Source organism: Hyperolius riggenbachi, chromosome 7 (genome assembly GCF_040937935.1).
Source record: "Hyperolius riggenbachi isolate aHypRig1 chromosome 7, aHypRig1.pri, whole genome shotgun sequence".
In the NCBI taxonomy this organism is placed as follows: Eukaryota; Metazoa; Chordata; class Amphibia; order Anura; family Hyperoliidae; genus Hyperolius; species Hyperolius riggenbachi.
The window spans coordinates 257755121-257771319 of record NC_090652.1 but is presented as its reverse complement, the minus strand read 5'-3'; the positions used below and the strand labels follow the sequence as shown (position 1 = coordinate 257771319).

The 16199-nt window shown below is 41.9% G+C and overlaps 1 protein-coding gene across 3 annotated transcripts in view; it reads right to left on the bottom strand.

The window, feature by feature from the left end:
• The window catches only part of LOC137524987 (bile salt export pump-like), a 146969-nt gene extending 131028 nt beyond the window's left edge, over positions 1-15941 (bottom strand). Inside the window, exons 1-3 of one of the 3 annotated variants that reach the window (XM_068245590.1) lie at positions 15822-15941; positions 15459-15677; positions 306-396 (exon numbers count right to left, since the gene is read on the bottom strand). The gene's annotated coding sequence lies outside the window, so the exon portion shown is untranslated. Of the gene's footprint in view, positions 1-305; positions 397-2398; positions 2489-15458; positions 15678-15821 lie in introns of those variants that run through there. The other 2 variants (XM_068245589.1, XM_068245591.1) reach the window with 2 other exon arrangements.
• Between the last annotated feature and the right edge of the window lie 258 nt (positions 15942-16199).

Below are 16199 nucleotides of genomic sequence, written 5' to 3'. Positions count from 1 at the left end.
ATAAGTAACAAACAATTGAAACCAGCTAAAATTGGTACACATAACACCAAGAAAGTTACCCCTGCATACAAATATAATGCGGGTAGTAACTTATCAAAACTACTTCACTTCCCGAGTGATCCCTAGGGGCTGTTTAGGATTATTTGATCCAAAAGAGGGGTAGCATAGACCCAAGTCAAAAATGTGAATAAGGGAAGAGAGTAAATCACCACTAGTACAAGCACAACACAAAATAAATAAATAAATATGCTCATCAAAGTGTATTTAGTAATTAATGGTTAATGAATAATCAAAAAATGACATACCCAGGTCAGAGTCGGGGTGAGGAGAGGCAGACAGGAGTGCTCCACGTGTGGCGTGGTCCACGTGACCACTTTGTCAGGAGCCAACCTCGACCTTAAAAACAGTTTAAAAGGTAAGAGGAGGACTTACCTCAAACATGAGAATCACCAAATAATAACAAGATTTAGTTTATTCAAAAACACCAATTGTGTATAATTTGTTTTTAACTTTTTTTATACTTTTTGAGGCGCCTCCTCCCAGTGGTTAGTTAATCAACTCCCACAGGTCCACTGCTGGAGTGCAGTTACTGCTCTCTTTACTGCCCATGTTACTGCATATATGCACTGACCAGTCTGATACATAGACAGCAGGTCATGTTTGCTAAATGGATCGCATTTTATCATGACCCTTTCTCCTCCTCATCCCTCCACATTAGAGTCAATTTTAGCTATTTATCTGTGAAGGGAACCTGATTGTGGGTCTAGTGTGTCTATGTTTTTTTTCACCTGGTCCTGATAACATGATTTTTATAATATATATCACAAATTGTGTGCCTCTGAAGAAGCAATTGTGTGCCTCTGAAGTGCTATTGTGTGCCTCTGAAGAAGCAATCTGTCTTTTGGCCACAAAGCTATAAAAAAAAAAATATCCCACTTTACAGTCAACATTAAATATTTTATGAATGTGAAAAAAATATATTTGTTTGTGCATTGCATTTAAAAGTGTGCTAAAAAAAGGGCTAAAAAGTTGTAAATATTGATATTTTACTCTTTTTCGAATTTTACAAGTTTTTTGTTCATTGTGCAATTTCCCGCCACCATATTTACACCAATGTAAAATATAAATTGTGGGAGGGGAGGGGGGATTTTCCTAAATACTCCTGTGCCCCTTTTTTCAAAATGTATCCCCACATTTTGTGATCACCTCAATACAAGTCAATTGAGCTTCTGCTTGCCGCTTTCTACTGAAATCACCGCTTTTCATTTTCCTTGCATTTCAGATGTGTTCATATTAGCATGCTGACCACAATGATTTACTTTTCAACAACAACACAAAAAAACAACAACAACAAAAACCCTTGCTTTGTGCTTTAGTAGGTTGGCAAAAATAAACTATTAAACAGATTTTCAAGAGAGGAGATGTAAAAAAAAGTATGGGAGGAAGCTAAAAGGATCTTAATTCTTTTGTATTTTCATTTACAACCAATACAAATGAAGTAAACATTATTTTTAACTTTTTTTTATAAACAAGCCTCTGTGTGGTTTTCCTATTTGTTTATTTGGAATTAATAGGCATTGTGCCACTCTGTTATGGCTGACAACCAAGAGCACAATCATGCATCAAAACCATCAACAAAAAGCTATGTACTATTGACTTACATTTGTCCCAAACACTGTGATTATTGGAGAACAAATTTAATCCTGGAATAAGAACCTAGCAGTGAATTCAAGCCTTACATCTATAAATGTAAAATTATGTTCCAAGTGTGAATCAAAAAAATAAATTACAAAAAATGAAAACTAAAATATAATGACTTAAATGCATTCAAAGAAAATACGTTTTTTAAATGTTATTTTTTTTGGCTAAATTTCACTCTAAAAACATTTTATTATTTCTTGTTCGTTTGCATTGTTGAATTGTATTTTTTATCAATACTTTATATTTAACTAGCTACTCTATTTTACAAAAGTAAATACAAAAGCCTGAGTCATGTTTTGTGCGCCACATACTGCATGCATGAGTATATTCTGCAGTTATATTCCTGAGATATTTTTATGTTATTTTATGCTGTATTATTCTACATTAGTTTAATTATTTGGAGCTATGTAAAAAATATTCTTATTATTATTATGAAATAATATTACAATAAAAAATGGCTCAAGAAAAAAAAAATGCAGATTTCTCTTGAGATATAAATAAAAGCTGCAGAATATAATCTATGTAAGTATGTGGAGCACAAAACATGTGACTCAGGATTTTGTATTTACTTTTAAAAGATAGAGTAGATAGTTAAATATAAATTATTGACAAAATATAAATATCATCAATGTAAATTAACAAGAAATAAAAATTATCATAATATATATATTTTAAAAACATTCAAAGCATATTTTACCTGAGCTGCAGTGGAGATCTGTCCGCACTGATACAGTTATGCCTGAGATTGGCTACAAACAGATAAGTATGTCCATAACGGGTATCTTTCCAGCGACTGACAGTACAGCAAAGTGAAGTTAAGTTTTAAAGGGTATACTAGGTATTTGTAGAAAGGTAAATGGCCGAGCGAACAACTTTGACAGTTCAATGACTCTCTGATGGTTCAATGGTTGCACGAATAGTGATCACTGTATAGTTGTACAGTTATAGTTTTGCAGTATCTCTCCATTCAGTAAGTGTGAGTTCAGATCACACAGCCAAAATATAGACAAATATAGTGGCCAGAGATTTTGGCAGTGACCTCGGTTACAATACCCCAGCTGTTTAACTGAACCATTCAGAATGGTGATAGAAGTTCAGATTAGTTTGTTAAAGGATATTAGCCTGAACTTATTTGACAGGGGCTACATATAATGATTAGAAATAATTATAATTTTTATAATTATTTTCCAGGACATGGAATAGAATCTGTGTCTATGAGATACAAAGCTTGTAGGAAAGCCGAACTGAAATGTGAGCTGTATCTAACAAGGGTCCTTATTCATTTACCGTATATTCTGGTGTATAAGACGACTGGGTGTATAAGACGACCCCCAACTTTTCCAGTTAAAATATAGAGTTTGGGATATACTCGCCGTATAGGACTACCCCTCTTCCAACGCACACCAAATAAAAATTAAAAAAACATTATATACTGGTGCTATGTATGAACAGATACGGGTGCTGTACTGTGTGTTACCCAATATATAACAGTATATAGTCAATTGACTTGTTACTGAGAGGAATATGGCTGTTTCCTTTTAAACAATACCAGTTGCCTGGCAGTTCTGCTGATCTCTTTGGCTCTAGTAGTGGCTGAATCATAGACCTGAAACAAGCATGCAGCTAATCCAGTCTGACTTCAGTCAGAGCACCTGATCTGCATGCTTGTTGAGGGGCTGTGGCTAAAAGTATTAGAGACACAGAATCAGCAGGAGAGTCAGGAAACTGGTATTATTGTAATAGGAAAAATCCATATCCTTCTCAATTTAGGTTCCCTTTAAGTGGATTGGTCAGCTCTCCTTGTCTACCTGTTTATCAGAGCGGTATGGAAGAATAGATTGCGCTACCTCAGCAGCGAGATCTGAGAGGCGGTTACAGGATGGGGCGTATCACCCGGCATCAATGACACCCGGCGTATAAGACGATCCCCAACTTTTCAGAAGATTTTGAAGGGTTAAAAAGTAGTCTTATATGCAGGAATATACAGTAATTGTTTCTTTTGAGTGAAGACTGGATATACAGTAGATAACTAAAGGAAACATCCGGGGTTTAAAAAAAAAAAAAAACAAGATCTGCTTACCTGGGTCTTCCTCCAGCCCCTGGTAGCCTATCTGTCCCTCGCCCCAGCCCTGCTCCCAGCCGGTAGCCCGGGGTCCCCTTCGTTGCAGATGTTTTCTGCGCCTGCGCGAGCATGCGGCCATGCTGCTCGTGGTCGCGCTCGCGTAGCCAGGAGCATTCTCCGCAGGTGCAGTACTTCTATGAGGTTGGCATCTGCAATGGAGGGGGCCCAGGGACACCGTCTGGGAGTGGAGCTGCGGCAAGGGACAGATAGGCTGCCAGTAGCTGGAGTAAGACCCAGGTAAGTAATTTTTTTTTCAACCTCGGACCTGTCCTTTAAACAGGCACCATAACTGCATTTAGTTGAATGTACTAAATTATTCAGGATACACAATTTTATGTCAATTACCCTGGTTTCAACATCAGGAACACTACCTATATGTATAGTTTACTGTATACTGGTATGGTATGGAACCCCCAGTGATGTTTAGTCTAGGCTATTTAGTTATGCAGCCTTTTCATTCCACTGCACTCTGGGAGACCAGGGCACTAATTCATTTCACTTTTTATCTTGAGTTTTATCCTAAGAGATACGTTTTCATCTTTGACTGCTGCGTCACAACTCGCCGATTCGCGATGAGATCGCTGCATAGCGCTGATCACTATGTGAGTGCCACGTCAGGTCACCATAATGCAAAGGGAGTCTCCGTAAGGAAGTGTACAGGAGGAGTGGGTAGCAGCTGGAACCTGGGTGTTGTGTAAGGAAGGTAGGCACGTTAAAGATGTGCTTCGTTAAAAGGTCCGTTATTGGGAGTGGTGTGGTGCGATGGTGCGGTGCACCGCTATGAGAGACAAGGCGGCGTGACGCGGTGTGGTACAGCGCAAAAACCGCACCATGTCGCTGCCACCAGCAGAGGTGACCGCCAAGTGAGTGCATACATGTTGAACATACCCACAATCAACCTACCTACCTAAGACAGTGTGTTTTTAAGTTATCTAGTGAAAAGTACAACTTACTTGTTGGAACAAGTGAGTTTTGAGGGTTTTGAAGGTTTCAGATGGAGATGCGGCACGGGATTCCAAAAGAGGAATGAAACACGTGCCAAAAATCTTATACACGAATGCGAGAATATGTTTATAGAGAAGGACAAAAAAAGGTCATGTGTAGATCTGAGATGGCGAGCATTACAAGAGCATGTACTAACATTTTAGTAGTATCCTGAGTGAGAAAAGGTTGGATTTGAGATATATTGTTGAATTGGAGATGGCAGGAGCTGGTTAGGGAGTGAGTGTGAGGGATAAAAGAGTGAGACGAGTCAAATATTACCTCTACCCCTAAGCACCATGCACCACTTAAGTTATAAGAGTGTTATTAACATTTATTGTTATATCAGATAGAGAGGTGCATAGAAAAGGTGGAAAAAATATCTATTTTACTCATATTTAAGAAGCGAGAGGTCATTGAAGAATATATAGCAGTACAGACAAGCAGTCAGCAAGACATGTGAGGATAGAGTTAAGATCGGGGTCTGAGAGGTACAGTTGTGGATCATCTGCATATAAGTGGTATTGAAAACAAAATAAGTTGCTTAAGTTGCCAAGACCGTGCATGTAGATAGAAAAGAGGAAGGGGCCAAGGACAGAGCCTTTAGACACCCCCACAGACAAAGTATGGTCTAGGTAAACATCATCTATAGTCATTGCTTGGTAATTTGCAAGCACAGCTTTCCTTTACCAGGTGAATACAACTACGGTACATGTTTTGAGAATTTTTTAGCTATCAATGTCTGCGGTACTTTTCTTGCCACATCCTGGTACTGTTTATTAGAACAATTCCATCTTTTTTTACAAGATCTTTCTATTAAATTATTTCTATTCTCTGTTCTTCTGAACACACGTGCTAAAAAATCATGTACAGGAGCTCCAGGTATTCCAGTCATGTGGACTTATTTCAGAAGAAAACAAGAAAAAAGTAAAAATGATTGTGCAAAAGGTGAACGTACTCAGCATCTGCTCTGTGAACCTGTCCCTCTTCACTCTCTGCTGTGACCTCTCGTGTAAAGTTCATGTCAGCACACTCAGATTCAAACTACAAATGGTAATCGTGCTACGATAATATGTGTAATATGCAGAAGCAACATCGGACCTGATCTGAGAAGATTATTGTCAATATCACAAAGAACACTAGAGGAAATAAGGGATTCTGCAAACATGGCCTGGAGTCATTAAAACGTGCCTGCTACTGGTTGGAACATTTTCAAAACCCTTGCTGAAAAGGTAGTAAATTAGTGTTCATTAGGGGTGGAATTTGCCAGCGGTGAATATCCATTCCATAATGCCTAACATGACCTCTGATCTGTAACCACTGGCATTCACAAATCAGTCTGTCCCAAAGAGGATAATGGGAACAAGGGGAGGACTGGGACCTTTTGGCCTGCATGGAAAACACAAACTAGAGGCCCGTTTTCACGGCAGCCCAAGGTGAATGAGGGAGAGAGACTGAGAATAGCCTGAGATGGAGCAGAGAGTTTATCTGTATTGCAGCCACATCACACTGAAGCTACTTGCCTGTAATATGACTCCTGTCCATGTCAATCTCTCACACAAGTCCTGAAAGCAGCCCTTCTGGAGTCTAGGGACTGTCTGCCAGCAGCCCTCCTGGAGTCTAGGGACTGTCTGCAAGCAGCCCTTCTGGAGTCTAGGGACTGTCTTCATGCAGCCCTTCTGGAGTCTAGGGACTGTCTTCATGCAGCCCTTCTGGAGTTTAGGGACTGTTGAAAACCTTTCAACCTAGACAAAACCTTATGTAGCTGTGCACATGCAGTCATTTTAACAATGGTGAGAAACCAGACAGGTTTTTTCCCACGGACCCTGCAGGCAAGCCTCTGATCTGCATCATGCTGTGTATATTTACCAGCTTGCCCATCTTATAATTGCACTGTAATTGGGCATTTATTTCTGTCAGCCAGCCTAGGGGTTTACATTGCCTTATACAAAAACATGAATGCACCAGGCCCTCTACCAGCCCTAAATCATGAAATGAGAGGCATCCTGGGGGGAAATCTCCTCCTTCCCCTCTGGCCAGTCCTCCCCTGAGGGGAACACATCCATGGTTACCATAGGGAACTTTATCCTTATTGGCCAGCTGGATTCAGGTCAGAGGTCATGCTGGGCATTATGGCAGAAAAGATTTCCACTGGCAAATTCATGCTGCAGCAAATTTCATCCCTAGTGTTTACATTATAGCAGTCATGTGCAGTTAAGACCATGTCAGAAGAGTGACTCACATCAGTTAGAAAGCAATCATAGCAAGTATTTGCTGCAATTAGTCACTAGCTCTAGAGAGCACTTGTAGTGCTAGCAACTATCTGTTATTACTACCAACATTAAAAGTATTTAAAAGTGTACCCGAGGCGAACATTAGTTCGAAAGTGAAATACTTATATAAGGAGAGGGAAGCCTCTGGACTCTGCAGATGCTTCCTACACCATCCTCCAGTCCACCATTGACGGGTGAGGACTCCCAAAGAAATCCAAAACTCTTGTCGGATTTCATGTTAGCGACCACTCTTATCTTCAAGCACAAGCACTTCCATACTTAGGGCTTGATTCACAAAAGCAGTGCTAACTGTTAACATGCTTGTGAAAAGCCCCCCTTCACGCCTAAACTCAGTTTAGGCGTGATAAAATCAACTCACGCGCAAAGTCCTACGCGCAAAACTTTGCGCGTTGCGTGTGACACGTCGCACCGCGATGCGACTTTAACGTCACATCCGATGCCCCTATAAGGTCGCATAGGGTGCGGCTTTAAAGTCGCACCCCATGCGACCTTATAAGGGCATCGGATGCGACGTGTCGCACGCAACGCGCTGTGCGTACGCAAAGTTTTGTGCGCGGGACTCTGCGCGCAATCTTATTGTCAAAACGGTGCTAACCTAGTTAGCACCCTACTTATCACGCCCAAAGTATTTTAGGCATGCTAACTAGGTTAGCACCACTTTGTGAATCAAGCCCTTAGTGAGCAAGGCTAGTGTTGGGCGAACAGTGTTCGCCACTGTTCGGGTTCTGCAGAACATCACCCTGTTGGGGTGATGTTCGAGTTCGGCCGAATACCTGGTGGTGTTCAGCCAAACTGTTCGGGTTCGCCCGAACGGCTCAATGCCTGGCCGAACAGGGCCCCTGTTCGGCCGAACAGGGCCCTGTTTGGCCGAATACGGCCCCCCTATGGGGTCGCAGGCATAAGGGGGGAGCATGCCCCGATCGCGGGGGGGGGGGGGTTGGAAATTCCCCCCACCCCCTCCGCTAGCGCTCCCCCCTCTGCCCGCTTCCCCATACAAAAGTTTAAGGAAAGTAAAATAGTACCGGTGGTAGTGGCTGGCAGTGGCACTGTGAAGTGAGTGAGGAGAAGGAGTCCGGAGAGTGACGCGTTGAGGGAGGCCGGGCAGCGGGCGGTTCAGCGGTAGTACCCTTGTGGTACTTCCGCCCTTTCTCTGACCTCACGTCCTCTGCGTGATGACGCATACGAGGGTACGCGTGACGCGTACCCTCGTATGCAGAGGACGTGAGGTCAGAGAAAGGGCGGAAGTACCACAAGGGTACTACCGCTGAACCGCCCGCTGCCCGGCCTCCCTCAACGCGTCACTCTCCGGACTCCTCCTCCTCACTCACTTCACAGTGCCACTGCCAGCCACTACCACCGGTACTATTATACTTTCCTTAAACTTTTGTATGGGGAAGCGGGCAGAGGGGGGAGCGCTAGCGGAGGGGGTGGGGGGAATTTCCGCCCCCCCCCCACGATCGGGGCATGCTCCCCCCTTATGCCTGCAACCCCATAGGGCCCCCAAAAGCGGGATGTTCGGGGAGTTCGGGGTTCGGCCCGAACATACCGAACATCGCGGCCATGTTCGGCGAACGTTCCCGAACCTGAACATCCAGGTGTTCGCCCAACACTAAGCAAGGCTGTCCCTGTGCCGTATGCCGGAGCCACCCATGCATGGGTGGCTCTGTGCTACTGTGCAGGCACAGGCATGATTGCAGAGGTGCAGCTTGGCCATGCTTGTGCACGAAGAGGATCGCAGTCACCATGTGCAGGAGGCCCTCCTGCAGCAAAGGAGGACAGCATGGGAAGCCTCTGCAGGATCAAGACTCTTAAGTCTAGACACAGCTACTAGTTATGGTGACTGAGCTACTATGATGGAGTCACTTGTATGACTTTGCCCTAAGAACCTTTATTCAGTATAAATCCTGGACAAGCTGTACTTATTCCCCTTCAACTCATGCACAGTCTGTGGAGAAAGGGAGGGATGGGGTGGGAGAGAGCATGAGGGCAGTAGAATCAGCTAAGGATTTCACTACAGAGGACACTACAAAGTTCCAACACATCCCAGGGGCACTATGAATGGTGGAAGATACTGTGGTGTGAACTATAGACTGAAGCAGTTTCATTAATACAGAGGGCGCAGTATTGCATCCTGTATGCTAGAGGCCACTGCAGGCCTTTGCCTGGACAGCCTCTGCCCAGGAATGGCCCTACCACTAGTTCCTCCAAATATACAGGTAATGAAGTGGGCTGGTTTCTCAAGAAACACACTTTAGCCAGATTGGAATTCTTAACTGATGTCTCTGATTTTAGGGTGATCAGTTACCATAAACCCAAGCTCCTATTATTGGGCTCCATGCTGGGCATCAGGGTTTAACTGGAAGAGCCCCCATGGCCACCAGTGGTGAGAACATATCTCTGGAACTAGAGGGGAAGGCTATGATGCCCCTTTTGCTAACATGTGTGAACTGCTTTAAAGTGGGTTAAAACTCTGACTGACATAACAGTCAATAAAAATGTGTTTTCCTACTTTTTATTACCCATTGAGTTACCATATTTGCTTTTGTGCACAAGTAATATTGCCTGTTTACAAATTACAAGTTCCCAAAGTACAGTTTATCTGCTCTGAAAGCTGCCTTGCATTTCATTGCATTGCTGTATTTATATATTAAAATCTATCTAGTAATCATGTCTCACCCCTCTCTGCTTCTCAGCTCAGTGCAGAGGCGCTTCACTAGCGTGCACAACTTGAAAGTTGCTCTTTGTGTATTTTTGCCTGAGGAAGCGGGCTTGAGACCCGTGAAACGCGTTGCAAACTGTTTTTGGAGTAAGAATAAATACCGTTTTTCTTGATCTTATACAATAGTTGTGCTTTTGTCGAGGAGGTAAGTCCACCCTTGCCCCTCTTTTAATACCTTTTTAATTTGATACTTTTACTCTGTTGGCACCTCTGTATTGTTTTGTCTAGGCTCAGTGCAGCTCAGTTTCAGCATGCTGCTGGCTGTATACTATTTGTAGCTAACAAAGGAATATAAACAAAAGATAACGTTATCACCTCTTAGGATGAGGCCAGAAGCTGCCCACTGTAGCAAGGAGCTTTCCACAGAAGAAGAAAGTGCTGTGTATACAGTGGAGGAAATAATTATTTGACCCCTCACTGATTTTGTAAGTTTGTCCAATGACAAAAAAATGAAAAGTCTCAGAACAGTATCATTTAAATGGTAGGTTTATTTTAACAGTGGCAGATAGCACATCAAAAGGAAAATTGAAAAAATAACCTTAAATAAAAGATAGCAACTGATTTGCATTTAATTGAGTGAAATAAGTTTTTGAACCCTCTAACAATAAAAGACTTAATACTTAGTGGAAAAACCCTTGTTTGCAAGCACAGAGGTCAAACGTTTCTTGTAATTGATGACCAAGTTTGCACACATTTTAGGAGGAATGTTGGTCCACTCCTCTTTGCAGATCATCTCTAAATCCCTAAGGTTTCGAGGCTGTCTCTGTGCAACTCTGAGCTTGAGCTCCCTCCATAGGTTTTCTATTGGATTAAGGTCCGGAGACTGACTAGGCCACTCCATGACCTTAATGTGCTTCTTTTTGAGCCACACCTTTGTTGCCTTTGCTGTATGTTTTGGGTCATTGTCGTGCTGGAACACCCATCCACGACCCATTTTCAGTTTCCTGGCAGAGGGAAGGAGGTTGTCGTTCAGGATTTCACAATACATGGCTCCGTCCATTTTCCCGTTAATGCAATTAAGTTGTCCTGTGCCCTTAGCAGAAAAACACCCCCAAAGCAAAATGTTTCCACCCCCACGGTGGGGACGGTGTTTTGGGGGTCATAGGCAGCATTTTTCTTCCTCCAAACACAGCGAGTTGAGTTAATGCCAAAGAGCTATTTTGGTCTCATCAGACCACAGCACCTTCTCCCAGTCACTCACAGAATCATTCAGGTGTTCATTGGCAAACTTCAGACGGGCCTGCACATGTGCCTTCTTGAGCAGAGGGACCTTGCGAGCCCTGCAGGATTTTAATCCATTGCGGTGTAATGTGTTTCCAATGGTTTTCTTGGTGACTGTGGTCCCTGCTAATTTGAGGTCATTCACTAACTCCTCCCGTGTAGTTCTAGGATGCTTTTTCACCTTTCTCAGAACCATTGACACCCTACGAGGTGAGATCTTGCGTGGAGCCCCAGAGCGAGGTCGATTGATGGTCATTTTGTGCTCCTTCCATTTTCGCCCATTCCAGCCTTGTGCAGGTCTACAATTTTGTCTCTGACATCCTTGGACAGCTCTTTGGTCTTTCCCATGTTGGAGAGTTTGGAGTCTGCTTGATTGATTGATTCTGTGGACAGGTGTCTTTTATACAGGTGACTAGTTAAGACAGGTGTCCTTAATGAGGGTGACTAATTGAGTAGAAGTGTCTAACCACTCTGTGGGAGCCAGAAATCTTAATGGTTGGTAGGGGTTCAAAAACTTATTTCACTTAATGAAATGAAAATCAGTTGCTATCTTTTATTTAAGGTTATTTTTTCGATTTTCCTTTTGATGTGCTATCTGCCACTGTTAAAATAAACCTACCATTGAAATGATACTGTTTTGAGACTTTTCATTTCTTTGTCATTGGACAAACTTACAAAATCAGTGAGAGGTCAAATAATTATTTCCTCCACTGTAACTGTTTGAATGCTGTTCTGTTACAATTTTTTTTCTTTTTTTGTGGTAGTAGATTTTATGCTGTAAATAATATTTTAGAGCAAAGAAGAAATGCTGAGTTTCATACCACTTTAAGGTGGAAGGGCAATGCTTCTGTTATTTGTGTTTACAGTATTTATTTAGTTCTGAATTGCAGGGAGGTTTAGCTTACATAACAGCTCACCTCCTGCCTAAGTTCAGTCTCTAAGCGATTTGTCAGCAGTGACTGCAAGGGATGCATCATGTAACACTTTGTAGTTTATAAAACGTTCATCTATGTGTTAATTACACAAATGTGTTCATTTATGTCTTTAAAGAGTAACTTTCAGGCATAAAATAAAAATCAATTCTTTATTTTTATCTGGTAAACAAGTAATAAGGATGCTAATCAGGCAATCCAAAAGCTAAAATCTGTATTACTTTTCTTTTTGATAAATTATCATTCCCCAGTTTACCTGACTCTTATTTGGTACACAGAAAATTTGGTACACAAAAGAAAAGTTGCAGGGCATGCTGGGTTGTCTTTTCTTGCTTCTCTACTTCCCCTCAGACTTAACTAATGCAGCCTGACTGGCTGAAGCCTCTTTCCCTCCTGTTTTCCCCTCCCACACCTCTGTTCCTCTCTGATTGACTAAAATTTCTCAGGCTGAAACAATGCACTTTCTATAGTGAAGGGTGGGCAAATCAGGTAGAGGAGACTAAGGGTGGATATTACATCACAAATGGCTTCAAAATAGCCACAGTAAATATGGAAACTGTCTAGAATAGGATTCTCTACTTTTCCTTTATAAAATTCACAGGAATCATAACCTGGGCAATACATATGTTATGTAAGTAGAGCAAGTATTTATCTACTTATATATTTGTTGTTTTTTTTCCTGAGATAGTATGGCTGACAGCTCCTCTTTAATCATAGATGATCGTAATCAGCTAATTATGATTATGCAAAATTTAATTAACATTTTCAAAATTACATCTACTGTATATTCCTGCATATAAGACTACTTTTTAACCCTTGAAAATCTTCTGAAAAGTTGTGGGTCGTCTTATACGCCGGGTGACATTGATGCCGGGTGATACGCCCTATCCTGTTACCGCCTCTCAGATCTCCCTGCTGAGGGAGCGCAATCTATTCTTCCATACAGCTCTGATAAACAGGTAGACAAGGACAGCTGACCAGTCTACTTAAGGAGAGTTGACCAATGCAACAAGTCAATTGACTATATACTGTTATATACTGGGTAACATATACAGTACAGCACCAGTATCTGTTCATACACAGCACCAGTATACAATTTTTTTACATTTTTATTTTAATTCGGTGTGCGTTGGAAGAGGGGTAGTCTTATACGGCGAGTATATCCCAAACTCTATATTTTAACTGGAAAAGTTGGGGAGTCGTCTTATACACCCAGTCGTCTTATACGGTATACATAATTACAATTTGTAAATTCTATTGATTTTATAAAAATCTTTCGTAATTTTACGTAATTTTCGACTTCAGCTGTGATTTTTTTCAACCTTGTAGTTTTTTAGAAAATCGATTTTAAAAATGCAAAGAAAAATGATTTTTAAACTCAGAAAAATGACAGTTTAAAAAACATTTTTCTTTGCAGTTTTAAAATCGATTTTCTCAAAAACTACAAGGTTGAAAAAATCACTGCTACAACTACAAAGTCGTTTTAAAAAACTGGATAGGGACTTTGCTATTAACCGCTAAAGTCTGCACAAAATTATGCAAAAATGTACATGACATTACAAATAATTGAAATTACAGACAAAATGAATTACAATTTTCCCTGAAATTTCACATTATGATTTTGCATTGTAATAACGAATTTCGAAATTACGTCTTAAGTCTAAATACGTCTGTGCGAAATTTGTGCTCATCACTATTTTTGAGTTTGGAAATAAAAGCTGTGAAATCCTGCAAACGTAACAGTTGAAAACAGATGTTTCCCGACTCCTATAGTTAGAGGAAGGATCTTATAGCTGGTAAATGGTTAAGGTTTACCTACACAGCAGCACACTGAAATGAAAACATTGATTTTTCACGGGGCACTGACCGCTGGGTCACCGTCCATATGTTCTCTACAAAGCTTCGGCTCTTGGAACTGATATTACAAAACAGCAGAGGGACATTGATGTCCAGGTATTTTGCACAAGATCCCATACAGGTGGATAGAATTGATTTGCTGCTGTGTTTGCGGCTTCTTTGCCCAGTTTATAACTGCCACTTAACTCCAATTACATTAAAGAAAAACCGTGACCAAGAATTGAACTTCATGCCAATCAGTAGCTGATACCCCCTTCCCCATGCAAAATCTTTTCCTTTTCTTAAACGGATCATCAGGGGGGTCTTTATGGCTAATATTGTGGTGAAACCCCTCCCACATTGTGATGTCAGGACAGTTTCCTGTCTGTGAACCTCATTGCATTGTGAGAAATAACAGCTGTTCACAGCTGTTTCCAAACTGCCAAGAAAAGCAAACAGCATCTCCTTTCACGAACATCACCTGCCAGCAGTAAAAATGTCACCATGTGATAAATGTCAGAATGTAAATCAGGGAGAGGAAAGATTTTACAATGGGCAAACACTGATTAAATCATTTAGACATAATTATTGTAAAAATGAAGCACTTTTTTTATTACATTATTTTCATTGGAGTTCCTCTTTAAGGCTTTGTTCACAGTGGTGCGTTGCTGCATTTAGCTCTGCCGAGATTCAAGGCAAAGAATGTTTATGGTAATGAGCCTAACAGTTTTGAAAAAATAGAAAAGATCACTTTATTGTGCAAAAATACATACAGTGTATATTACCATATATGCAGCTCCACTGAACTGAACATACACTAAAACCATTAAAAATACAATGATGATATAGAGTTGGGTCAACCCCATCCGCACTATATATCATGCACACATCTCCCACTCAGACCAGGGGGACCCCCAGGGTTATATCAAGCATAATATCTTGTAATAGGGACTGCTATTGGTAGTGTCCCGCACCTCGAACACATACGTCTGCCCTCTGTAGTAGTCAGATCTGCAGCAAGTTCCCATTGTCACTTAAACCAACCGTGGAGTTTACAGTTCCCATAGTAATCATGTTTGTCTGACTGCTAAGCAGTGGCGTAGCAATAGGGGTTGCAGAGGTAGCGACCACATCGGGGCCCTTGGGACAGAGGGGCCCTGCCTCAACCACAGTATTCACTCTTTATCGGTCCTGTGCTGGTAATAATAATCATTTCTATAGATGCTTTTAATAGTAGTAATCATTAACACACTGTTCCCCATCCCCTTCTTGCACCCCTGACACTGTAGATGCCCTATATTGGTTTGGTATACCGTATCAATTGTTATGTACAGTATATAGTGCTTGGGGGGCCCCATGTAAAACTTTCACAGTGCCTTAGCTACGCCACTGCTGCCAAGCTATAGATAGACGGGGCAGACTTTGCATAGTATACCATCAGGCTGTGCTGCCAGTCCCTTGTCAAAACAACGTCACTCTGCCCACAAGTATGCTAGAAGGTAGTAAGCAAGCAGGCCATCCCAGCAGGATGAAGCAGCGCTGTTAGCGTAAGCGTATAAGCTTGTAGGTCATTTAGCGTGTTAGTGAACAAGGCAGCAGTGTATAGCATGTATTGTGCCCGTGATATATAGTCACATTTAGAATGGTCTCACCGATCTGGCCCCATTGGGTGGTTCAGTGTGACCACTGGTGGAGGATTGTTCGGTATCCCTATGCTCTGCCCGCTAGGCTCCTGTAGCTTTGCTGGGAGTGGGAACACAAGTTTCAAAGTGAGGTCGTCCCAGGCCAGCCTTTCATCACAGCTCCTCCCATCGACGCATTTCGCCCAGTTTCGGGCTTCGTCAGGTGGCACCATTTAGCTCTGCCTCCAGCTGTAGCAAAAGAGCGTGAATATTAGTCCGCAGCAGTCGATGAGCACTGAGCATCACGTTGATGTAATGCCCTGGGTGTCCTATGTCTGTTCCCCTGTGGCATTCCCTTGCATCAAGAATCATAGATGACAAAGTATTACTCACCCCTCTTGGGTGTCTTTGGTTATCTAGTGCTAAATAGGGAGTTGGATATGACCAGCCTCTCCACTTCCACTCCCTGCTGCTATCTGTTCACTCTCTCGCCTCCCAAATCAGAGTTTTTACAAGGAGGTGCATTGACTTGTACAGTTGTCAAGTAGTGAAGCTGTCCTTTGTGCCGGCAACCTAGATATGAAAAATGAATTTGCTAATCTTTAATATTGTCCTTAGATGTATTTGTACATTTTAAAGAGGTCACCTCTAAGTCATCTCTTTTCCAACATTTTTACAAAGGAGCAGGGCTGGATTTACCATAAGGCACTGTAGGCACGTGCCTACAGGCGCCTCATGACAGCGCTGCGTAATATGTTGGCGCTTTATAAA